Source organism: Lipotes vexillifer, unplaced genomic scaffold (genome assembly GCF_000442215.2).
Source record: "Lipotes vexillifer unplaced genomic scaffold, Lipotes_vexillifer_v1.1 scaffold248, whole genome shotgun sequence".
Lineage (NCBI taxonomy): Eukaryota > Metazoa > Chordata > Mammalia > Artiodactyla > Lipotidae > Lipotes > Lipotes vexillifer.
The window spans coordinates 1,092,766-1,119,964 of record NW_006777568.1 but is presented as its reverse complement, the minus strand read 5'-3'; positions in this window follow the sequence as shown (position 1 = coordinate 1,119,964).

Genomic DNA, 27,199 nt, shown 5'->3' with positions numbered 1-27,199 from the left:
GCAGATGTAAAAAATTGTATTTAAATTAGAAATGCTAAAATTAATATTTATTGACTCCGTGTTTCATTATCATTAGAAATTAGTTCGTTCTTGGGTAAACAGTTTATAGCAAGATATAAATATGTTCCATTGACCTATTAACTAGCCCAATATATTATGGAGTTATTGACAACAGCAGTAAAATTCTCTAACAGCTATTAAACCTTTAAACATACTTGATACCCCTCTCTCCCTATAATACCCAGGAATTAGGTGTGAGTTTTTCTTTTTTTAGGATAATCTGTGCTGATATTAAATTCTTCCAAGATTTCAATATATTGTGTCAGTTTATGGGTCATAAAATAACCCTGGAGCTTACAAAAATTTAAACGACAATATTATTTTTTTTTTAAAAAAAGGCATGTAAATTTTAGTACAGTAAGAATGATGATATAAACCACTGGAACACATAAAAAAAGTTCCCTAAACTGTATTAAAGGACTATTTAGGGTCTTAGTTAAACTCACAGAACCAACAGACTGGCCGTGTAACGCAGTGTGTGTGGGGAACTTAGGACAATCAAGGTGGCATAGTTCAACTCAGAAAAATCCACGCAAGGAATGGGTGGCCGGGTACACACCAGGGTCTGGCTTGTGCCATCCAATACTTTTCTGTGTGGCCCAGAGAACTGTCCAGCAGACTGTTCTTCCCCACATCAGAGCCTAGCTGAAGCAAGGGAGAAGTGGCCTACAGTGGGCTCGACAGAGGTCTCTCTGCAAAGGGTCCCCTCCAGATGCCATCGTCCAGCCAGCTGCCAGACAGCGGACCGCAGGACACCTAGGTCTGTTCGGAGCCCTCGGTCCATCACGCCTCCAGGCAGCCCCAGGCAGAGACATTTTCCCAGGCCTCTGGGAGAAGCTCCACAGAGTCTACTTACCGCTGCTGCCCCTGCAAAGCCAATCTCATATTGAAGTCAGCGGTGTGCATGGCAAGTTCACATAGAGCCCTTGCAATGCACCCAGCTCTGCCCCGGGTGTTGGAGGTACAGGGACCAGCAAACTCAATCCCTATAGCAAAGGGGCTGAAATTTCAGTTGGAGAAGCCTAGTTTAAATATATAATATTCACACATTAAAATATAATGTTTATATGTGTAAACATCTATGTAAAGCTAAGTGTATACGTTGATGATATTTATATATGGTATTTCAAATAGTTAAATATATGTATATGTGTGTATGTATGTATGTATACACACTCACAAACACAATCACACACTGTGGTAGACAGAATAATGTCTCCCCAAAATATCATGTCCTAATATCTGGAACTTGTAAGTGTTACCTTCTATGGCAAAGACCTTAGAGATGTGATTAAATTGAGGATCCTGAGATGGGGACATGATCATGGATTATCTGGGTGAGCTCTAAATGTGGTCACAAGGGTCTTGATTAGAAAGAGGCAGAGGGAGATTTTACACAGATAGAAGAGTGAAAACCCTGTGATCCCAGAGGCGGAGATGGGAGTGAGGCTGCTTCAAGCCAAGTGATGCCAGCAGCCACCAGAAGCTAAACGGGACAAGGAACAGGTTGTCCTCTGAAGCCTCCAGAGGATGGGGGGACACCTTTGTTCTGGCCCAGAGATAGTGATTTTGAACTCCTTACTTCCAGAAATGTGAGAAAATGAATTTCTGTTGTTTGAAGTCATCCAGTTTTTGATAATTTGTTAGGGCAGCCACAGGAAGGCTGACAACTGCAGAGAATGGGGACAATGTGATAGGACCACATTTCTCAGCCCAAGAGGCCAAGACCACACTGCCCAGGTTAAGGTGAGGAGTGACGTGACTCCTGAGGCTTACCTGCCTGCCAGCTCCACAGGACCATCCTGGACATTATCTTCCATGAACCTGACTGCCTAAGAGACCCAGGGAGGCTTCCTGGAGGTGGTGACATTTGGACCTCCTCTCCTTTGTCATTCTTTGGCAATGACCTTGGCATAGGTCTATCTCTGAGACTTTTCCTGCTAAAACTCCAAACTCTGCTTTGATTTAGGTCATGAATATCTTCAGTTGTGCCTCAAACATCCTTTCCCTTGTTTCCCTTGGCTACCAAAGTTGAGCCTCTAGAAAGTGCTTTGCTGCTGTGCATACATTTAAGGGCACGGTGGAAGATGGAGGACACTGGCCGCAGACTCCTAGTGCTGGGACTCTGCAGAGCCAAGGGCTGACTGAGGACAGCAGGACAATGACTTGTTCCTGAAGACTGGAGAGCAAAGCCAGGTTGTCACCTCATAATGCTTTGCCAGAGGATCCCTCATAAGACCGAGTATGAATGGAATTAGTTCCATCTTTCTGCTGAAGACAAGCCGGCTTACTACAAGCCATGGCCAACTCCCTCGGAAGTGGACTTAGACCTTCAATGATTAATGCCTCAATCCTAAGCCTCCAGTCCAAAAAACCCATACATATTAAAAAAAAAAATCCTAGCTGGGTATCATCAATTCCAGCAGAAAACAGATGACATACTCAAATGAGAATAATTCAAGGAGAGCTTATTTACAAAGGATCTAATCACAGGGGTGTGGTGGGAGGGCTGGAAACCATGAGGGATATTGTGAGGATCCCCAGTTGGCTGACCTCATGCAGCAGAGCCCACAGCAATAATCCCAGGTTGAGGACAAGAGTGGGAAGGATGGAGGGAGGACCCCAAGCATGATCTATAGCCAATGCTATTTTTTCTACCCCATCTCCCCAAAATAGTTTCAGCCACTTGAAGACAGAAAGCAAAGTGGGAAACGACAAGTCAGCAACCACATTACTATGTTTTTGTTATTATATAGCATCTAATTCTGACTGGGTTTGGCTAGGAGATCATATTAGTCTGTGTTCTCCAGAGAAAAAGAACCAATAAGATGCGTATATAAAATGAAAGAGATTTATTACAAGGGATTGGCTTAACACAATTGTAAAGGCTAGCAAGACCAAATCTGCAGTGTGAGCCAGGAGGCTGGAGGCCCAGGAGAGCCAATTGTGCAGTTCCAGTCTGAAGGCAGATTGCTGGAGAATTCCCTCTTGCTCAAGAAGGTCAGTCTTTCTGTTCTATTCAGGCCTTCAACTGATTGGATGCGGCCCATCACACAAGGGAGGGCAATCTGCTTTACACAAAGTTCTCTGAATTACAGGTTAATCTCATCCAAAACACCCTCCAAGTTGACATGAACAGTTACGCATTGCAGAGGTAGAGCAGATGTTTCGAGGGTATGCCCTGATGGCAATTTGTTGGGCCATTCTTCTGTACTGTTCTGAGAATTCACACAGATCCATATACTCTGAAAGCCAGAAGAAATGGTGGAACTGGCAGACTATAATGAAATCTAAATATCATGTTGCTATTGCCAACTCTTTTCACCCAGACCTGGCCTACTCTGGTCACTGCCACATTGAGTTCCAGGGGCAGTATTCTATGTGGCCACTAGTTTGTACAAATGCACTGGAGACTTAGTCACATGAAAATCTTCCCTCAGTCCTTAAGTCATAGCAACGTGACCAGAGAAGCAGAAAGTCAAATAGAATTCTAGAAGAACGGTCAGCGTAGTCACCAGCTCAGACCATTCACAATCAGACAAATCACAAATAGTCACAAAGGTAGCAGCATAAACAGACAAATGCCTGGTATTGCCCACTTTATTCACCTGACCACTTATTTGATTTAAAGCTTATAACTTATCAGAAGTACTTTCTTGAAGCTATTAAAATGCCACAGTTATACAATTTTTACAGCATGATGGAGACCATGAAACAGGGTGATTTTCATCAAAGTTGGCCTTTAGTCCTCCTGGAGACTGGTAACCTGAGAATTTGACTCAGTCTTCTCTGCTCTAGAGGATGCCAAAGAGCTCAGACCTTGCATCCTGGGCACAGGAAGGTGAGGTCCACGTGGCGCCAAGTCATTCAATGTGTTGGTGTTTTCTTGGTGAACGTTGGTTATGGAAAGTTGAGCGCAACCACTTAGGTCAAGAGATAATGAATTCCAAACATCATTGCCCTTTGCCTGTTTTTGTGGTGGCTACTCTTTGCACCCCAAACCAGGGCTTGGACGAGGAAGGCCAAGTCCCTCCACATAGGGGCACTGGCTGGCATCCCTGTAATACGTGGTTTGTAGAGAATGAAAGCAGCTTTGGTTTCCTTTTGTACGAGTGCACCCAGTTACCGACGTGACACTCTGGTTTCCTTACTCGGCTTTGAAATAGAGTAAACACACAAAAGCTACTGTCGAGTTCCGAACAAACACAGAGGGTATGTTTAGTTATTTGTTTTTGTAGTAAAATAAAATATTTATTATCCACAGACACCTACTGTGAACAGAGGGGGAGGTCACTGTGTTTTATCTCGCCAGTGTCATGTTTGACTTCCATTAGGGATGAATTACAGACCTGTGGGTTTTCATGAATTCAGAGAGTCCACTTTGAACACTGATTTCAAAGCCTACAGGGGGTGTGAGGATGTGAGAACACAGCTTTGGAGGAAGGAACCTGTTGCATCTAGCAAGCACCTCGTGTTTGATAAGGCCGATCGGAAGTTCCCTGCGAGAGAGAGGCCAGGATGCTTCTCCCTTAATAAGACGACTTTAAAGGGAGCTTTCCTATTGTTTTCTCCACACTTTCCTCAAGGTGTACACAATTAACTCAGTCCTGGAGTCCCGAGGAAACCACCATTGTATCAGCCGTCTTTGCCTTCCCGTCTCTCTCACTCATCACAGGGAGTTGGAAAGTCCGGGAAATCGTCGCGGGGCGCTGCCTGACGCATCCACACCTGCCAGGCAGGCCTCACCCACGCGCTTGCACGCATGCGCCCACACAGCACTGGCTCCCTTGGATCCTACAGGAGGTCACCAAAATGAAAAGGATGCCCACTTTTGACGTCCATCTACACAGTCCTACTACACCTGCATCCAATTCTGAGCAACCCTGAAAACTACTCTGGCAAAGTCCCTTGTCTGTCTGAATGAGGGGGTCCCAGATGAGAGGTGGTGGATGCTCAGCCCCAAGGAAAGGCCAAAGGGACCCGCGACATCTCTCCTGGCGAAGAAAAGAGTCGGGGTTCATCCAGGGGTTGTGACATCAAGAATGTAAGTGTCTGTCTCACTAAAGAAGGCCTGAGTTTGTTCCATACCGTCAGGGAGGACAAAAGAAGGGATCATGGGTTAGGAGCTCATGGAGGGGGCTTTGGAGTCTTCAGAGGAAAAGTTCTAACAGGATCCCAGGAGCTCTTCTGCTGCAAGTGTCTGGCAGAGATGGGGATCCGGTGGTGGGCAAGATGTAGAGGGTGGGAAGATTGGATTAACAAGTGGGGACAACCATGGGACCCCTGGTCCAATCACTGAAAAGTCATCTTCAGGGCAACACAACAGGGAAGGGATAAAGGGGAGCACACGTGAATCCGTCAAGGGGCTCGTCAAGGGGTACTTGGCTGAACTAGCACGTGGGGCACAGATGTTTTTCTTCTTTATGCCCTAGTGAGATGGCTACTCACACCTAGAGCCTACGGCAATGGTCCTAGCATGAGCACTCCCTTCACCCTGGAGACTAAGACCCAGAGAGCATGACGGGGACCAGACAATTTTGCCTTTTCTGAGTGACACAGACCACCGGAAGGAGAGCATGGCCCTAATTCAAGTTATTTTCCATGGTGTCCTTTTAAGGACAAACACTGAACAAGGTTCCACACGTGAGAGCAAATATAAAGACTGTTCAACTGAGAATCAGGGGAGCTGGGGAGGTGGGGGTGGCGTCTGGTTCAGGCTCAGCACTATGTGAGTGGATCTCAAGCCGCCTAGAGCTTCTGGGTCTCTTCATCGGCAAGGATGTCCCCTTAGATGCTGAAGCTTAATTTTAGAAAAAGCAACACCTTAAGATTTTAGGATGTCCTCCCTCCATTACTTCTAACTGCTGTTTGCCACCTGGCTTGGGCAGTTTCAGGGAAATTGTAATATGCCTGTGTTTAGGATCCTCCTCTGCCCCAATTCTGATTGCAGTGAAAAGTGAGACCCACTCTCTATGCCAGGCTTTTAGAAAGATGTGCTGAATCCCACTCAGTCTTTCCATGCTTTGGGGGCTTTTTGCACGTGGGCGTCTTTAACCGTCAACTCAGGAGCAGAATGGCCTGTATCATCACTTCAGTCCTCAACCCAAAGTCGTGTCCATTTAACTAAGCTCCCCATCGGGGGCTGCTCGAAGGCGGAGGCTGAGATTCATGGACACCCCGGTGGGCAGTCCATGCCCTTGCCCATAACAGCTGACCAATGCTTTTTGGTTGAACTGAGCAGAATTGTTCCTGAGCATGGTGAGCACTTTGGAGTTGCTGAAGTAACACGTTGTGCTTACATTTACCTTTTCAATTTCTAAATTCCTTATGCTTTAACGGTGGCTCTCATTCATTTATCCAGACATTCAACACAAACTAACTGAGAAGACAGGGGTTCTCAGCTCCTCCAAATCGAATACAACAAGTCCTGTGCGTGTGGCTGCGTCTCCAGCTGTTCCTGGCAGGGAGGCCCTCTGAAACCTTCCTCTTCGATGCTTAGCTGCCCACCTTTCCCCTGCCTGACCATTCATCCACCGGCCCTCAAAATACCCAACAGTTGCATTTCAACCCATCACCTCTTTAGCTGCTCCTTGAGTATTGCTCACCTGTGAGGCCCCACACATGCCTGCATTATAGCGGGGCACTTGGCTGTGTCCCCAGGCAGACTGCAGGGGATTCTAATGTCACTCCAAGGGTGACTCGGGAGTCAGTCAACTGTCCATGTGTCTCACGAAATATTTGCTTCTAGCTCCTGATTCTTCTGGATTCTTCGCTCTGGAATCCCTCTCTGGATGCTGTGGGCTCTGGTGGGGGAGTCTCTGAAGCACATGAATTATGAACACCCTGAGCAGGGCATTCTGGTACCGCTGATTCCCAGGAGCAGTTTGTATGTGGCTCCCAACCACACTGGGGGGATAAAGCCAGGCTGTCACTGAAGGGTCTTCCTGCCGTGGGTCAGTGAGTCAGCCCCTTGCCCAGACCATCATCCAAGCCTCATTGATAGCTGGACACCACAGTCTGAGGACAGCTTGAGAAACATGCAATCTTGGAATTTTCTGGAACAACCATAGCCATTCTGGAACCTTCATGCTTGAACCTTAGAATCCTTGGAGCAACATCTGAAAGGTTGTCCATTTGGAAGGTTAAGCCACTTCCTGGAGCGAGAAAGAAGAGTCCTGGCTCATCTCTGGGGATGAGAACCCATCTTCCTTGAAGTTCTTTCCTGGATCTTTCCAAAGCCACGTGGAAGCAATTTAGGAACCAAGTGTTCACTCAATTCCCTTTCACTTTTCTTCTCTTCTTCCCCTTTCTAATTTGCTATCTTTCTTCCAAAAGCATATCATGAAAACGTGTTGGGTTTGGATTGGGAGCCTCTCATTAGAGGTTTAGTTCTGCTGTGAGGGCAGAACTAAGGATCATTCAATAGCTGTGTGTCTTCCAGTTTTGCAGAAGGACACACAGAGTACTTCTCACCCAGGAAGCAACTCGAAAAGAACTTGAACTTTGCTAAAACCCCAATAGTTTACTTGTATGTACTGTATAGCATTGCAGTGTCACTGCTGGAAAGTTGGAGTCCTTGTTTTTGCTCATCCATGTGTCAAATAAATGCTCTATCATAGGCCATCAAAATATCTTAGAATGTTTTAGAAAGCATTTGGGGGATTTTTAGATAGAAAAGTGCTACCTAAAATGGCATTTTTTTCTGTCTTTAGTATAACAGCTAGGTCCCTGAAACATTAAGTTCATGAATCAAACTCAGAAATTTCTGGAAATTTAGAGTCTAGGTTCCCATGGCAACCTCCTTTGTTCCATTACACACATTTATAATGACGGCTCTTTTACTACCCGATCCCATAATAATAGACCACAAGACACACAACGAGGCTATATTTTTAGAGAAATGGCTAACTATAGAGAGAGAAAAATATGTACTGACAACTCATCCTACGCACACTAGCTGAGTATCAGAAGTTCTACCACTGAGAGCAAAGAGATTTACGACCTGGACCTTCTAATTTTTCATGCCTTCACTCTGGAATTACAAGCACTTCTGCTTCATAAGAATGAGCTTTGGACAGCAACATGTAAATCTGCTATCCTGGCCTGGCCCGCCCCACATCACTGGCATAAAAAGGGTCCCGACCTTGAAGATCTTTTAACGTGCAAAACGCGCCGTGGTAGACCGAGGCTGGACCTGCAGAATCCCATCCTTTCCCTGGACACAGCTCCTCCCATGGGTGACCTTTTTCAGTTGGTGCATCAGGCACAGAGAAGCAGATCACATCCCACCGACACACAGGGACCCCAGGGAGGCCACAGAACCTCGACAACAATAAGACACATCCTCTTGGAGCAACTATCTTAAAACTGTACCTTTGGAGAAAAATCATCTTATATTAAAACATAAAGACAATATGTCCTTAAATATAAAATGTGTGTGAAGTTGCACAACGTGACACAAGATTTTATTCAGCAAATATTTATGGAGCTCTTGCAAGAGGTCAGGCACCGATCTAGGCTCTTTGCAGCTAAAACATGCCAAGCACACACCACGGGTCAGGCACTGACCTGAGCGTTTCACTATCTTCCTTTGATCTTCACAACCGCCTTAGGACTCCCATTTTACAGATGACAAAATTGAGGCAGAGCCACTTCAAGCAACTTGCCCAAGGTCAGAGCCAGGCAGGTGGTTCAGTTCTATTATCTGAGATCTGACCTTGAGCTACGCTGCCTTAAAACTTCACGGAAACATCACACTTTCGTCTTGTTGCCATAATTCCCAAATTCCAATAGGAAGTTTGCATCTGTTGACCTAAATGTCATCACCAAACTGCTTGGCAAGGACCCACCTTGTTTTCCCGCCTGGCACCACCACCCTAGTGCACCATCCTTACCCCACCAGACTTGTCACTGCGTGCGGGAAAGTCGACAGTTTCTGGACGCTCCGAGGCTTTGCCCACACCACTCTCTGTTCCCCTTGGCGAATGCCTCCCCCGCCGGCAAATGCTTATCTTCCTACTCCTCTGGTCTGCCAGAGTTAGAGGCTCCTAAATCCCCCGCTCCTACTCACCTATCCACTTCCCTAGGGTGCCATCAATCAACCTGGCCCTACGACGTGGTCATGGTCTGCCCCTGGCCCCAGTCTCTGTGCTCTTTAGCAAAATAAGCGTACACTGTGACCTGTTGCATCCTCAGCTTCCAACCCAACGCCCAGGACTCGGTGGGTGTGGAATGGATGAGTGAACAGATGAAACTAAAACACACCATTCCCTTGAAGTTTCACTTTGAAATGTTGATAAATAACAAAAATGAGAATGTGGATGCTGCCTGTCACCTCTCCAACACGGGAACGTCAAATACCCATATTTAGGGGGATTGAGGAGTTATTTGTCTTGGGACACTGCATCGCCCAGTGGTCCTGGAATAGCTGGGCCCTAGGTGGTTTAAAATTATGTATAGGGTGGCAGTTCTGAGATGGGGCACAGAGGGCAGAGGGGTGTCTGCCAAGAAATCCATCATCTATGGGTCCCACCTGTAGTAGGTGCTATTAATGCAAATCCCAGTGCCCATTCCCCAGCTCACAGCTCACCACTGCCTCAATCCCCAGCACCCTGGGGCTGTGCACCCTCCTCCCTCCTCAGCCAGAACCGTTTCTGGCTGATATGGGGGTACCAAGACCAGCTGTCTGGTCATAGGGGTGTGACATATGCTCCATAGCTCCCTCCCACCTCCCACCCCTGGATCAGGGCAGGCCAGGCTTTAGCTGAGACCATATCCTTTCTCACCTCCTTCCCCTTTCTTATCTTGTTCACAGTACTCTTGTTAAGGTGTTTCCAGAAGCTCATTCCCGTAATTAGCCACAAGCATCTAAATCTCTGCCTCAGGCTCTGCTTCAGGGAATCTGACCTAAGGCAGAAGCCCTACTAGGGAGCCCTTGAGGTCTGGTGTGTTGTAAACAGGGCTACAGAACACAGAGGCATCCTTTAGCCAACAAAAATCTACCTGCTGAAACGAGCCTGGGTTTCAGACATGTGATACAAATACAAAAACCTGGGGAAGGAAATATTACGTTCACTTAAACTTCTCATAGAGGTGGAGGTGGCCAGAACACCAATTAGAGGGAGTGTATTTGTTTCTTGGGGCTGCCACAAGAAATGACCATAGAAAGACAGGGGGGCACAGAACAACAGTTCTCTCTGTATTCTCTTGCGGTTCCAGAGGCCAGAAGTACAAAATCAAGGTCTCAGCAGAGTGAACCCCTGCCGGAGGATCCGAGGGAGACTCTGTCCCCTGACTCTCTCCCAGGTCCCGGTGGTTCCCAGTGGTGCTTGGTGTTCATTGATTTTTCGATATGTCACTCCTAGGCCTGCTCCGTCTTCCATGTTCATGAGAACACGTCCCGCTACAAGTCACTGTCTTTCCTCTTCTTAGAAGGACTCTCGTTCTTGGGTTTAGGACTCACCCTAAATCAAGTCAGATCTCATTTCAAGATTCCTAATTACATCTGCAAAGGCTCTTCATTCAGATAAGGTCACATTCACAGATTCTGGGTAGATATATATCATTTTTGCAGGGGAGGTGGGATACAATTCAACCCATTACAGATATACTTGTAATCTGAGGTGCTTTGCCAAGATCCAAAAAGTGAGACTTAAGATGTTATCAGCAGCTAGGTTTTCTTTCCTGCACTCCACCCCCAGGTCCTCCGGGACAGAATGCCGCTCCCAGAGCCACTCAAAGCAAACTGTTCTCCGGTGTCACCTGCCAAACGTAATAAAGGGCTGGGGCAGATGCCAAAAGTCAAGCAACTCTAAAGCAGTAATCCTTTAAGAATCCTTCCACGACAGCAGGCTATATGCAATTTGAAATCTCAGAACCTTTGAATGACGAAGAATTTGGCCCTGAGTTTATTCATAAACCTCTATATAGCCAAGACATTTACATGAACAAACTGTTCTCCGGTGTCACCTGCCAAACGTAATAAAGGGCTGGGGCAGATGCCAAAAGTCAAGCAACTCTAAAGCAGTAATCCTTTAAGAATCCTTCCACGACAGCAGGCTATATGCAATTTGAAATCTCAGAACCTTTGAATGACGAAGAATTTGGCCCTGAGTTTATTCATAAACCTCTATATAGCCAAGACAGATTTACATGAAGTCATTAGAGTTAAAAAAAAAAAGAATTCAACATTCTGCCTGGTATACTCAGCTTATCGTTCATTTCTTTGTTGCCTTTCACTTTTCAGAGCCATCAATCACTTGTGACACTCCTCTGAAGTCATGATTTACCTTTAAAGCCACTGGAGCAGGCATCGCACATGTGACTGCAAAGCCTCAGGGCTGAGCACATCCTTAAGAACTCGCTGTGTGAGTGCACAGGAGAAACTTTATCTTCGAGTGGTCCCTGAAGACCCCATGTGGACCACTGGGGCCACCAACAGTACCGGTTGGGTCTCTGTTTGCACCTCCTGCTCTGAGGAAATTTTCCTTCCACTCACCAAAGGAAAGCATGGTCGGTAGCAACGGGAGTGTGGAACACCTCGGGAAAGGTTAAGCCATCTGGCCACATGGTGATGGCCATATTAGAGCAATTACAGAGATTCATTGTCTGTGTCCCAAAGCATCATCTGATTGTGAAGACACACAGGAGGCAGTGGGAAATGTACTATGGCCGTTGAGAACCAGGGTAGAGCTTAACCGGAAACAGATGTGGGTTTTGACCAAATTGCCAAGAGTTGGGTTCAGTGGAGCCCGTGTGGCTGGGACGCTGACGCCACGTGCAGATCTGGAGACACAGTCTACTGTGATTCTGTCGAAACCAGGAGCTCCTGACATGCTGTGAGTCATGAAGGAAACTGTCTACAGCATTGTGGTTTTACTTCAAAATATTCTCTGCTATGTGATGAGTTTGGTCAGTAAGAAGCCAGCTGGAGCTGGGCGATGATGTGTTTCAAAATCAAATGATTTTATATGCAAAACTAGTAATTATGGCTCCTGATTATGACATTATCATTAATACGATTATTTTTAATTAAGGATTTTTATTAGACCTCATCAACCGAGGTAATAGATGTGCAGTGAAATAGATTTGCTCCCCGGATGTGAAAAGGCCTCCATGAGGACAAAAGGCCAAGCGAAAATGACGCACTTCTGATGCCAAGGCTGCCTTCCTGAAGTTCTGGTGGAGCTTTTTCCTAAAATTTACCCATTTCCCAGTTTCTGATCTGAGTCATCAAAGGATTAGACCAGAACCCTAGTGCCCAGGTGCCACATTCTCAAGGATGACATAGATTTTCAATCCTTTCAAATGTTCTGGGTGTGGACTCAGAAATAACCTATTAACCTTGGGAACATCTACTCCCTGGTCTGTTATTGTCAGAAAGGCCCCGTGTCATGCGTGTCCTGTCCCTTTGGGAAGTAACCTGTCCCATGGGGAGGTAGAGGCACCCTCTCAGTTAAACATGAGGGTTATTTGTAGCAGATCTTCTGAAGCTGAAACTGTCTCGACTAAGAAACATAAGACTCATTTTCATTAACGTCAATATATTTCTTTATATCCACAGCCTCTTGGAGGAGCTAACGCAAAACAAACCAAAGGGGAAAAAAATCTCAATTGTTCGGGGGATTTTAAGAGAATTCTTTAATATCAGATTAAGCCCATTTTGATTGTAAATCTATTTTCAGCTCAACATTACCAAAGAATATTACAAGAAAACTCTGTTTTATGAAGTTATTATGATTTAAACCGTTCTCTCTCTGCTCTTTCTCTCCGACTCTCTCTCACACACATTCATTCTCTAGAGGATCTAAAAATAAGCCTCAAGCTATACATGTCAGTGCTCCAGGTTTATGCCACAGACTAAGGAGTTTTTCAGAAAATACCTTTATTATTTTCTGGGGTTCCACTGCAGTATCTGGAAACAGATTATTTTAGATCTGAACTGTAGGGGAAACAGAGCTGTCTAAGGGGCACGACCACCGTCACTGTCATCCTCGCTCTCATCATGATCAGAAATGGGCGTTTTCTAAAAACTGAAAGTCCGTGATGACCCAGTTTTCATAGTCATATTTACCCCCACGCGATTTCAACCCAGCCAGATGCCTTGTGCGTGCAAGTCTCAGCCGTGTGTGTAAAACACTCACCGCTGTTTGTCAAGCTACGAGGGCAGAGTGACGGCCCCGGCAAGGTGGTATTTCTGGGAAGAGCCACATACGTTTTGGAAGGAGGCGTGATTTAGGAAGTGTGCTTGGTGTGCCCGCGGTGTGCGGTGTAAACGGTCTGCCATCTCAGAGCCCCTTCCCAGCACAGGACTGCCCCGCCTCCAGCTCCAGAAACATGGATTTTCGGATCTGTTAGCAGGCCCACTTGGCCTCCACACGTGAAGCAGAGATGTGCGGACGCCATCTGGCAGCCATGGTTCGTCTCTGAGCCTTCGGCATCTGCGGTCTTGCCAGCAGAGAACCTGGACCATGGGACGGGGAAATCCTGTTTTCAGTGATGACCTGGCCCCAGAAGTTTCCGAGGAGCAGACTCCTTCTTACTGAAGCCAGTGACTGGGGTAGGGGAGGTGGGTACCCTTGGACAGCTTCCATGAACATCACCCCATGGCCGATTGTCATACATGGGAGAAAAGTTGTATGAACAGTTGTGATCGTTGACTGGCTACTGGATCAACTCAGTAGGTAGGAAATTCATCTGAATAAAAATGAATGAAAAATGTAACAAGTTCCTTCTAAAAGCTTAGCTCTGGCTCTGATGACGTTTTGGGGTGCCCCTGAAATAGTATCATTTAGGCTTCCCCATAGCTTCATTGCTCACTGTGTGAATTCCTCACTCAGATGCAGACCAGCTGATGGCAATGTCCATAGTCCACAGTTGTTATAAGAATAACAGTAATGCGAGCAGCCCTCACTCACCCCAGTGAGCCAAGCTGGGTGTGAGTCATTTGATAACCAGTGGCTCATTTCAGTCAAGGCAGATGCTACACAGTTTCCTCCATTTCTTAGGTGGGCATTTTGTCACAATTTAATGTTTCTGAAATTGGGATCTGTCCTGTGACTGATAATGTCTTCTGGCAAAAATAAATACATTACGTATGTATGTCAATTTAAAAATATACCATTGATTTAAAGTCGTCTTAGAATAGAGGTAATGTAGTACTATGATCCCCATTTTACAGATGAGGCAAACTGAGACAAAGATGAAGAAACTCATCCAGTGGCACACGGCTCTTAGGTGGCAGACTAACAGTTGAGCTCAGTTCTCTTTCACGCAGGAGTTTGTCTTTGATGCTGTTCGCATTATGAATAAGTTTGAGAAAAGCACAGAGGTCTCATAGAAATGGGACCTAAGAAGTGGCCAAAGCAGGATTTGCAACAACATGGATGGGTATAGAGATTGTCATACCAAGTGAAGTAAGTCAGGCAGAGAAAGACAAATATCATATAATATTGCTTATATGTGAAATCTAAAAAAAGTTACAAATGAACTTATTTACAAAACAGAAATAGAGTCGCTAATGTAGAAAAAAAATTTATGATTACCAGGGAGGGAAGGGGGGTGGGTGGGATAAACTGGGAGATTGGTATTGACATATACACACTACTACATATAAAAAAGATAACTAACAAGGACCTACTATATAGCACAGGGAACTCTACTCAATACTCTATAATGGCCTATATGGGAAAAGAATCTAAGAAGTGGATATACATATAACTGATTCACTTTGCTGTACACCTGAAACTAACACAACAGTTTAAATCAACTATACTCCAATACAAATTAAAATTAAAAAAATAATAAAATTGTGAGGAATTGACAGGACAAGGAAACTTAGGCTTTGGGTACTCAATTAGTGAAGAATCTAAACAGTGTGGGCCAGGGTCGTCGATTAAAGAAGTAACAAGGTTTGTTCATACAAGGCTTCTCAGCCTAAATTCCTGATCATTGGTGATAAGGGTGTCCAGATGTGGTAGGCAGGACACCTTTCACCTGGGAGATTTGTTTCCTGCTTTCAGTGAGACAGAGAAGAGGGTCAGAGTGCCCCTCGTGCATTTCTTAAGTAACTTTAATTCAAAGTAACCAATATGCTACTGAGGCATATTTGGGGGATGCCCGCCCCAAGCCCCAATACCTGAATCACCAGGTGGTGAGAGTTCCCAAGTTACGGGCCTCTTTGGGTTGGGCCCAAGGGATCGGTGACCTGTCAGCTGTGCACAGTCACTAGCGGGCAGGACTGGGGTAAGGTGGGAGTGAGATCCCATCATTCTGTCCAAAATCCCCACTTGGAAAGGTGCTGGTTCCCCCGCCCAGCCAGCAGGACAGGTTCTCGGAGGCTTTTGGTGTTTCAATCTGATTTTCCCTTAAGTTTCTCCATTTTCTTCTCCTTGTCTCCTTTCTTAAGCATCTTGATGATGACCACAGTTTTGCCGGTCACTGATTAAGTGCACAAAAAGCTACGAAGGTCACCACCTCTCTGGCAGGCAGTCGTTGATCCGAAGTGAGAGTTTGTCATTCCTGTTTGTAGCAGCAACAGCCTGCGACCCTTTCAGCAAGACTGATGGTCCAGATGATACACGTCAAATAGGAAGTCTTTGCCAAATGATCCGTGAAAGGTTTAAAAAGGGGCTTCATCCGTGTTATTTTATACCCAGATAAATAGTCCTAAGTGACTGAAACTTGCAACTTAGCTAATGTGGGAAAATGACTGCTTTATGGAAAAGGGGTCTTCTTCCCAAGCTCTTTCAACTTCCTGATGATTTGGCTCCCAGGATCCCTGCCATATGCACCCACGTGGCCTCCAGGTTTCTCCCCACACGCTGAGCTCCAGGACCCACTGGAGGCCAGGCTGAAGGCCCCCCCCTGTCTGTGTGAGAGCTTCGAGGGCTGGAGGAGGCCGTCCACCCGCCAGGATGCCACACCTCTGAGGCCAGCTTCCTCGGGGCATGTGGTCTGCCCTTCACCTCTTGGGTCAAGTTTAGGTCCAGCATCTCGAATCTGAAGGAACTAAGGATTATTCCTGGGACAAGAGGTACAAAGAAGCAGGTAAGAAGCCCACATTTCCTAAAGTCAAATGCTCTCACGAAGCCAGAGTGCTGGTGACTGAGGAGACCTCCTCCTCCAGGTCAGGTCTGTTCTCAAGTTAGTCCTGATCAGGAGCCACAGCAAACAATCTCAATAGCTAATGTGCCTCTGCTGAAAGGTTCTGGCCAGAGTTTCTGGCTCTTTTAGGACAAAATAACATTAAAATATGTCAGTTTTCTCCCCCAGAGAAAGCACTTTTTGTCTATGATTCATAAGCCCCTCCTTCCCCTGCCTCCCCTCCCCACCCCTCTGCTCCTATTTCTGCCAGTGCCCACCCCCCGCCCCCCGCCCCCCAACCAGGACCCACCCTCCATTCTACAGAACAGAGCTAATGAGTTTACAGGTGGAATTTACTCAAGTATTTTCAAGTGTTCACTAGAGTTCTGCCTACCTCCTGGGACCCCCACCTTCACCTCCACCCTCCATGGATCACAGAGGGACACCATGCAGGAGATGAGGGTGTAACAGGGAAGAACAAATCTGACTCCATACTGGATCTGTCTCTTTTACTTTAACCTTCCTATTCTATTGCTTTTGCTACAAGTTAAGTATGTTGCCTACAGCCTGAAATAGACAGAGAGCCCATTCTCAAGGCTCTGACCTTTGCATGTAAACACTTTTCCATTCATATAGAGATAAAATGTTGCAGAACACAGAATAACATTTGCCTTGGAGATTTACAAGGACACCTGACCTGACTTGCCTGAACAGCGGCAGGAACAAAGGATTCAGACACCAAGAAGTTTGAAGCAACCAACCACACCCCCCCTCCTCTTTTAGTATAAAAGAGGACTAATTCTAACTCAGGTAAGATGGTTCTTTGGGGCACTAGTCCCCCATCTTCTCGGTCTGCTGGCTTTCCAGATAAAGTCCCTGTTCCTTGCCCCAACAACTTGTCTCCCTATTTATTGGCCCGTCATGTGGCAAGCAGTAAAATCTTGGACTCAGCAACAAGGGAGGTGGGCTACATTCACTGCACGTTTTCTGGTAAGCTCTTCTGACATTTTGCCTCACCCAATGATAAAGGTACCACCTGAGGAAAAGGAGCTTAGGGTCAGAATTTGGAAGAGATTCATAAAAACTGGAGGAAGCCAGCAGTCTATAGAATTTAAAATGATTTCCTGCTAGTGTCTCTCACTGGAGTCCTAGGCAGCACTAGGAGACAAAGTGGCCAGGCAGCACCTGAGTGTCTCCATACGACCTCTACTCCCACTCGTCATAGTGTGGGATGCCATTCTTGGGTGTCTCACTCTATCGAGGGAATTGAACCTTTAAATTATATTACATAGTTGTGCTATGAAAAATTTCAGATTTCCAGAGCTATTGTCAATGTTCTGGTAAGTTTTTAGACTGGAGAAATGTTCTAAAATAAAAGGCAGGTAATGTGAGGCATGCAGATGAGGCCAACAAAATATAAAAGCCGTCTGTAAGTCCATACATTAGAAAATCAGTCCTGTGTCTTGTCTGCAGCTCAAAACATAGTTCTAGGAGCAAAGAATAAGAACAGCCTCCAGCGTGAATCTTTGAGAAGGGACAGGCCACAGCTACAAGTGTTTCAGTTATATTGTCCTGACACAGGAAGGATGAGAAGTCAGGGAAGAGATGATGGAATAGGAGGTAGCATGTGGACCCATCTCTGTGCTTCATGGGAAAAAGTGAGTGTGGTTGTGACTTCCAGTCCTGGGTCTCATGCTCCAGGGATGTCCCTATAACGAGACTTGTAGAGGGAGAATTTACAAAAATGTATGAGAGGATAAATATAGACGTAGATGAATATGGATATATACAGATAGACACAGAAATACAATTATAGATGGAGATGGTTTAAATATAGATGGATACATGTATAGACATAATATAGATAGAAATAGGAGATGATAGATAGAAATATGGAGATACAAATATGTAGAAAGAATATAGACAGATGTGGAATGGTCTGGGAATAGGTATACTGAGCAAGCAGTAGGTAGAGAAGAGAGAGAGGTAAATGGAGATAGACATTCATCCCACACTTCCCCACCACTCCCCAGCTTACTCTGGGTGGGGACTGTGGAAATGAAAGACAGCCTCCTGCTTTCAAAAAGCCTCCAGTCTAGTGAAAAGGAGAGGTTATCAATACCACTTTGAGACAAAGGGATGATCCTTACTGTAGAAGTAACTAGATCATGCCATGAGCGCCCTAATTCAGCCTGGGGAGGAAACGCAGAGGATGGAGCCAGGGCACCGGGCCCTGCACCCCTGCTTCATGCATGCATGTTGTGGGCACACATACACGCACACGTGTGCTACATGGTTCGTTCACTAATCGGGAGCTTTCACAGCTCTCCTTACAGGCTCACGTTCAAGGGTGGTTTGAGAGTCCCACCCATACGCCTTCCTTCCGTGGCCCCTCGAAGCCTGGCATGCCTGCCAGGCCCGGGTGAGAAGGAGGCAGAAAAGCCTCGGTCTTGAGTGCCTGTGGTGCCCCAGGGGCTGAGGAACCTGTGCTGAGGCAGGTGGAAGAGGCTGGCAGAGAATCTTGACACCACGGTGATTATCCAGTGCCTGGTTCTGAGAGGGTTGTTTGGTGCAGACAGGAAGATTCTGGAAACCCGAGGAGGCAGAGGATTTTGGAGTGAAGGGTGGAGGGGTGGACCCGACACGGCAGCCGTGTTACAGATCAGCCTGGAAAGGGGCCCCTGGACATCAGCCACGGTGTCACTACTGAGGACGCCACTCGCTTAGAAACCTCCACTGGAGAAGCAACTTGGAAATGACCAGCGTCTGGGAGGCCCTGTGGAGCGCAGGGCTGGGCCAGCGGCCTCCAGCATGAACCTGTGAGAAGGGACAGGCCAACCCAAGCTGCCCTCCCAGTGAAGGACGCGGTCATCGCAGGCCCTTTCCCACCTCCTCGCTCTCACGTCAGCATAAGCCAAGCAAAACCCCCCTTCACTGACCTTCACCCCTTTCTGGTCCCACTAAGGTGCTTCTCTCCCTTCCCCCACTCAGAGCTGTCTGGGGAGCAGCATTTTCCTTGTCTGGACTCCTCAGCCTGGACCCCTCGTTTCTTCCTTCCAGGTCTGTTGGCCAAGGAATAAGGGCCCCCGCACCTGCTTTGTCCATTAGGGAAGTTTATTCCAGAAGCTCACCACCACTGAGGGTTTTTTAAACCCCGTGACAGAATCTTTTGGCAAGAATTTGAGCCCATCACTTATCCAAATCTCTGGGATCTAAAAAGCGTCCTGAACTTTTAACCTCACCAGAGCCAGGCATGTCCTGGAGGCACCTAACTGAGCCTCTTTTTACAGATGGGGTTGTTCTAAGATCCAAGGAGGCTTGTGCTTTGGGGGGTCCTGCCTACAAAAGCTGGGTGTTGCTGGCAGGTAGTATCTTGTTATTATAAAGCACAGAGCAAAGCCATGGACCTCATGTGCTGACCCACATCTAGGCCTGAAAACAAAATTGAACCTGGAACTCATCCCCCAAAAGGAAAACCTTCCCAGTAACTTCTGTTTTCATCCCTCCCTAGCTCCCTTGCTTACTTGAAAAAACTGTCCTGTGTTTTTCAAAGAATCAGCTGACGTATCCCTATCTAAAACTTTGGTCTAAATCTTGTTTTAGTGGCAATGGCACCTACTTTGGATGCCAATCCAGAGCACGTTTGGTTATTAATCCCTATTCATTTTACTCATCTTTTTGCAAAGCAGAACCACACAGATTCCTGCCATCATTTACACACGTATTTGTACACCTAGGAGACTTAGCAGGTCAAAAACCTGAGTTGAAAACAGAAATAGTCAGAATCGTACTTGCTGGCGGCTGCATCAAGTGCTCCCTCAACAGGGCTGCCCACCTCTGGATGTAACAAGCTCACGAGGGCAATGACAGCAGCCTATGCAGGTCCTTAATTCTCTGGCCACTTCAAGGAAGGAAAACTAAGGAGAAGGGGATGAGAGGGATGACGAGGAAAGGTTCATTTCTAAATAACGCTTCATAAGGAACAAAGCATCGAGGTAGCAACCAGATGAAACACACTGTTCTCAGCCACCCGCCATGGTCCCTGCAACGTCCTCGTCCTTCAGCCCCGTCCTCCAGGCAAGGCCACCCTCCCTGTCTCTTCCATGCACCATCACAACACCGACTTTTATTTCTCACTAATAACTTCTGACACACTGCTGGCAAACTTTTCCAAGTGAAACCTTGGGCCGTTTCAGGCTGTGCTCATGCAGGGGTAGCATCAAGGGTGCCTTTGAACCAGGGATCGGGCTGTGACAAGGCACGTCTCCTTGCACGGCACACGGGGGCCTTTGGGGCTGCTCCAGGGAGCTCCCGTCTCTGCAGACCACCCTCAAGGCAGGCCTCCCCTCTCCTTCCGGCACATCCTGGGTCGATCCCACTGCATCCCCCCAAAGTCAGGGCCGCCTCTCACAGACACTGCAGAAGGTCCTAGGCCAACATGCAGAACTGTCATTCATGGAGAAAAAGCCAAGGCTCAGGGTGACTTCTCATGCTTTGCTCCAGAATCGGCCAGAGGGTTCTGGAACCTACCCACTTGACAGCAGGGTAGGTCTCTTCAGTCTGAGCATCAGGAAAGTGGTTCAGGTCTCCAGCTTGAGTCAGGAAACGGCACAGGGGCAGAGGTGTGCATGGCGGGACCCTCCACAGACACCAAGGCTCCAGGGTTTTGGTCCAGATGGCTGGGCCTTCCAGAAATGACACACAGCTCCTGTAATGTGTTTTTGCTCTTAATATAAATTGTACATATTTAAGGTGTGCACCATGATAATTTGATAAATATATATAAAGTGAAAAGATTACTACACCAAGCTAATAATCTCCTCGCGTAGTTATCTTTTGTGTGTGTGATAAGAGCATCTGAATCTACTCTATTAGCAATTTTCCAGCATTTTACACAGTATTACTAACTACAGTCACCACGCTGGGCACCAGCTTTCTAGACTTGACCATCCAACAGAAGCAGAACTCTGTGCCTCTTGATCAACATCTCCCATCTCCCCCGCCTCCCACTCTTGGTAACTACAGTTCTACGCTTTACTTCTATGTATTCAACTTTATTGGATTCTATACACAAGGAGATCGTGCAACTTTGTCTTTCTGTGCCTAGCTTATTTCATTTAGCATGAGGTCCTGCAGGTTCATCCATGTGTTGCAAATGGCAGGATCTCCTTCTTTGTAAAGACTGAATAACATCCCCGTGTCACCCACACAATCCCTTCATCTGTTCATTCTTCAACAGATGCCTAGGTAGTTTCCCTGTCTTGGCCGTTGTGAATAACGCAGCAGTGAGCCGGGGGCACAGATATCTCTTCAAGGTGCTCTTTTCATTTCCTTTGGGTTCCTTTCCTATTAAGTTTCGAGTTTCACGCCTCCAAAAAGATGTGTTGAAGTCCTAACCCCCTGTCACCTCAGAATACAACCTTATTTGGAAATACGTCTTAACAGCAGTGATCAAGTTAAAATGAGTTCACCAGCGTAGGCCCTCATCAAATGTGACTGGTGTCCTTATAACAAGGGGAAATATGGACCCAGAGAAGACAATGTGGAGACACAGAGGGAACATCACATAAAGACAGAAGATGCATCTTCTGTGATGCATCCACAAGCCACGGAACACCTGAGGCCACCAGGAGCTGGGAGAGAGGCCAGGAACAGACCATTCCCAGCACTTCCAAGGGAGCACACCTCCATCTACACCTTGATTTTGCACTCTGGCCTCCAGAAATGTGAGACAGTAAGTTTCTGTGTTTCTGAGCCAACAAGTCTGTGCTTCTTTGCTAACGCGGCCCCAGGAAACAGTAGGCGTCCTCTTCCCCACAACTTTACACACCCACGCCCCTCCCTGGAGCGTGGAGGGGGCTGGAGGGGACTGCCCCCGACCTCCACTGCACCTGGGCTCACGGTTCCAGGGGTGTCCCCGACCGCCACGCCCATGGTAGGCAGCTGTGTAAGAAGGAGCTTCCTAGAGGCATCACCGCCTTCTGCGTTCCAGCCGTAAACAGGAGGAAACAGCACTTTACAACCCACATCCTTGCACTCAGCTGGGGCTGCCGCTGGTAATCAGGCAATGAGGCCCCGTCTTTTCCGATTTGGATCTTGGCTGGTATCTCATGACCTATGGGAAATGAGTTGATCGTTTCAATCAAATGATAACCATGTTGGGTCACTCCCATCACGGGGCTCCAGGAGGCCAGCTAGGCCCCTGTGTCTGTCTAAGCCCATCACGGAGTGTCAGTTCCAATGAGCGGCCTTGCCACTGATGAGAGGACCATTACCTGGGAGCGCAAACCAAGGAAGGCGAACCTCACAGCCTGCACTCCCAGGGTGGACACAGCTAGCCTGACTCTGCTATTTCCCACTAAACAGGCCTTGGGGGACCTTTTAGCTGACAAGGCGCCTGACAGGCAGGTGGTCCAGCGCTGTGTTTAGTGTTCACTGGAAGGGGAAGGAGGTCTCCCTCCCCTGGCTGGGGGCTGGAGCACGTCAGGTGTCTGCGGCCACATCATACTCCTCTCCCTGCCTGCATCTCAGAGCTGCCCTTTGGATAAAGACAAAGGCATTTAGTGTCAAGTTCTGGCGGGGGACAGAGAGATATCGAAGTCCTCCAGGAAAGTCCCCTGAAACCCCGCCCAGGGTCCCCTCGATGGATTTCAGAGAACCTGGTGCCCCTGATTGCAAAAGAGCTGTGTTGACGGAGCAACAGGTACACACACACACACATCACTCGATCACAGACACACACAATCCAATTAGTATCCTCTAAAACTTGAAATACCTAACAATTACTGGCTTGATCAGATATTTTCGATTAAATGAATCTAGCTTTGCTCTTTCTTAACCATCTGGTTAATGTAACTAAGTGTAGACTTCACGTGGGTCTGTCCATATAGCTGTGCTTCATGCTTGCTCTGAATTAAGCATCATGACCGTAACCTTTCCACTCAAAGCTCTGCTTCTCCTATTAAAAAAAATTTAAAATAGGAAGAACCACTATTCAACTTTATAAACTGGCTCCCAGCCCATGCCAGTCTCGAGCTCGCCCGCTGAACTGAATGGTCCTAACACTCAGAGCATAACCCCTCCCGATTTAGTCTTCCTGCCAAGTCGCTCCACACCAGAAGGGCTAAGGTAACAAGACACTGAGTCCGTGGGAGGAATAACATCGCACGGCATGTTTTCCTGTTCATCTCATTGGGGACATGTCACTCTAATCACAGGGAATGAGGGGCCAGTCCCCACCTGCTCTCACAGGGAGCATCTACCGTGGCCTTCCTCAATCTACCAGGGTTATCAGCTCTCAAGAGAGTGCCAGGCTCCAAGCTCTCCCCAGGTCTCGGGACACTTGTGTGCTGGCACACAGGACCCAGAGAGGTGGGGCGGGGGTGTCGGCAGAAAGGAGAGCTCATAGGAGGGAGAGAAGTCGGTGGTGATACCCAAGATGACCCAGCACCTCGGGAGGTAGATACCTAAACATCTCAATATGTGGAGCATCTTTAAGTAGAAATAAATTTTGAAGGAGTAAAAACGAATCCAATAGGATACGAGAGACTTGGAGTCACTAATACTACTTTTAAATATACAAAAGGGCTTCTCTCTTCCCAAGCAGCATTTTCTGTCTCCCCCTTTGGCACACGCAGGTATGAGAAACCTGATTCCTGCGCAGTACCCTTCTGTTTGTGAAGGAAGGACAAACTGCATTTTCCCAGGTGAACAGGGACATAAATTCAGCTGAAATGGTGTGTCATTAATCAGATTCCAGGTCTGGAGAAATGATACCAGACCGGGACCCCATATTAAATGCATCAACTTACGAATGATTCTTTTTATTTATAGGGAAAAAAAATACAAAAATGGTGGAAGGGAGCCAGTTATTCTTCATCCAACTCCTGATTGGTTTTTCTGATTGAAAAAGGGAATAATTTAATGGAACAGGTATAGGCGGAGTGTACAACACGTGGACACTTCCTGGAATGCAAGTCGGTGTCTTTCGGTGGAGACACCTGGGGATGCCAGAAGGCACTTCCATATTTAGAGAGTCCAGGAGCATAAATCTGAGTGGGAGATTAAACTCAAGCTTCATAAAGCTTGCCTGGCTCTCAGTATAAGGCTATGAAATAGGGCTCTGGCTTCAAATTGGATAACGGACAGATACTTTGTCATGAAGTCATCATGTAAAACCTCAACTGACCTTCCAGTATGAGTGTTCATCTGAGTGACACTCAAAGGTAGGCTGGGAGAGAATCAATAATCAGACAGGACCCCGGTACCCCTAACAATCATTGGACATTTGCATAATGTCAATAGAAGCTCCTTCTGAAGTCGATGGCCAATGAGCTCAAGGACCTCCTTGCTCCTTTAAAAAGACAATTTTCTTTGTGAAATAATGGGAACCGTCAGACTTGGGTACAGAAATAGACTATTTTACGTATTTCGTTTTGCACAGAAATAGGTTTTAAATGAAATACTACCTGACAGATAAGTGACTTAGCTTAGCGCATACAGCAGATCGATTTAGTGTTCTCAGCAGCCCAGATGGCTGGCAACAACTCTGTAGGTGCTTAAACGTCTTAGTACACGAAGGCACTTCCGACACTGATGCAGAACATTTGCAGAGTGGCCCCATTGTGTAATCTTTCCCTTTTAACCTGAAAAAAGATCGACTTTAGAGTACAATGATACCAATGGGCTGAGGTAACCCAGACCATCTTTAAAACGAAAGGACAGTTATACGGACCGTAAGCATGGTTTCATAGTGACCCCAAATGGAAATAATTTCTCAAGGATTCAGAGTAATTCAAGGCCCTTTTTCCAGCATAGGAACAGACATGCTGGCAATTTGTTTGTTATAGTCGTGGTCTTTGTCATCTCTCATTTTAAATAGTAATGTGAGGAGGGCAGCTGGAAAGTTAGCTAGCTGTTCTCCCAATTCCCAACAAGAACAAAAAAGCGCCAGCCCTAAAGGAACCTCTCTAGGCCTGTATACGGGGAAATTAACTGTCTATGCCGCAAACATATGTTGAACAGAAGCAGCGTCTTAATAATAATAATGCGGGCTCAGTATCCAGACCATGGGACCATCCTACAGGTGAACCCATCTTATAATGAGAAGCTTGTGGTACTAAATTACTTGGATGGAGGCCAAAACAGAGCTGCCTAATGCCAAGTTTTGCCTGGAGGAAACAGGACAGGAGACAAAACAAAGAATAGCATTCTGCTGTTGAACCAAACCTTCAGAGAAGGACAGCAAAATGATCAAGTCTGTATATTTGCAACTGTGAGGCATCATAGCTGGAGGCTCCAGTCTGTGGGGCAAAGCCAGCTCGGCATGAACCCAACACATGTCTGTAAAATCACAGAGTATCTGGGTGGAAGACAAAGAAATCCAGGTCTAGGGACTGGGACTCAGAATCACCCTCAAAGCTCAAGATTTGACAAAAAAAAATTTTTTTTAAATCTTTGTATACAAGCCCCACTCAATTACCATGCATACCTGCATACAGGTGTGTGTTTTGCTTTTATCTCGAGGCAGCAGGATGATACAAGCTAACTTATAAATAAACTCTCAGATGATTTGCTCATGATAAATTATTTTGATGACCTTGGATCCACTTGGAGGCACGTCCTTATATTTTAAGGTGGGTTGATAACACTAAACCTCTGACAATTCAGCACCAAGAACAACTCATCGGATTCATAGACTATTTGAAGGATCCTGGAGAAAAAATGCAAACCACGGAGAATGTTCTGTAATCAATTTCCATGGGAAAAAATAGTTGTGACAATAGAATACTTACCTTTCCTTATCATGGTGTTTTTAATAGTGAGTCAGGGCGGGAAGGTCTTTAATGACCAATGGTGCAATTTATATAAATTGATTTGAAATTTCTAAGTGGATGGGTATTCAGCTTTTCCTCCATAAGCCCAGCTGAATGAGGAGGGAATATCTGTCTTTTGAGAAAGCTAAGAAGAGCTAGGTAAGTATATATTTAAAGGTGCATAAACCTTCAACAGGGCTGGAATGAGGGTGCCCATTTTCACATCCCTCAAAGTCAAGAATGCCTGCTAGTTGCACTGCCAGTGGTGATAGATTGCATTAACACAGTTGTATCTCAATACCGTAGACCCCAGAGCCTTCCCTTGAAGTTCAACAGGGAAACTCTAGGAAAGCCTCCTTAGCCACCCCCAGTTTGCAGCAATCCCCCTTAGCCACCCCCAGTTTGCAGCAATCCCCCTTAGCCACCCCCAGTTATAAAAGAATTGGAATACAATGCAGATTATTCTTTGACTGATCTTAGGGAAGTCTTCCTCTGCATGACACAAAGAAAGAAATTGTAATGAAAGAGATAGATCTAACTGCCTTAATTAAATATGAAAAGGAAACATCATACAGAAAATATAAAAAAGTCCACTACGTTCTGGGAAAATTATTTCTAACACATTACAAAAAGTAAATATGTTTACTAAATAAAAATTTCTTGCAAAGCAATAAGTTGAAGAACCCAATGGGAAAATGGACAGTCAAGTCACAAAGTAAGAAATAAGGCAGTCAGCAAACATTACGAATGTTCAGCTTCACTGTTACTGAAGGAAATGGGAGAGAAAGTAAGAATGCATCATATTTTGCTTAATCCATGGTCACTATTTTGAATTTTTAATTAAGTTTTTTTTTAAGGCTTTGGTGAAAGGAGGCATTTCACAGAATGTTGGCAAAAGTCTTACTGTTATCACCATTTTGGAGGACAATTTGATAATAAAATGTAAAAGAGGTGTACACACCCTTTCACAAAGGGATGCTACCTCTCAGCTCTCAGTTAGAACGTGCTAGAGGACTTATGTGTGAGAAGTTCAGTGAGGTTTTATCTGTAACAATAATGAGTGGGAAACAACCTAAATACCGATAAGAATGGGCTTGTGAAATTGGTAGTGCTCTAACCACAGGACAGAATACTACTTAATTTTGAAAATCATCTTCCCCCAAAATATTTGGTAACAAAGGAAAACAACTTATTAGAAGAGGGATACAAAATCCTACGCCCAATTTTTTTTTTTTTTTTTT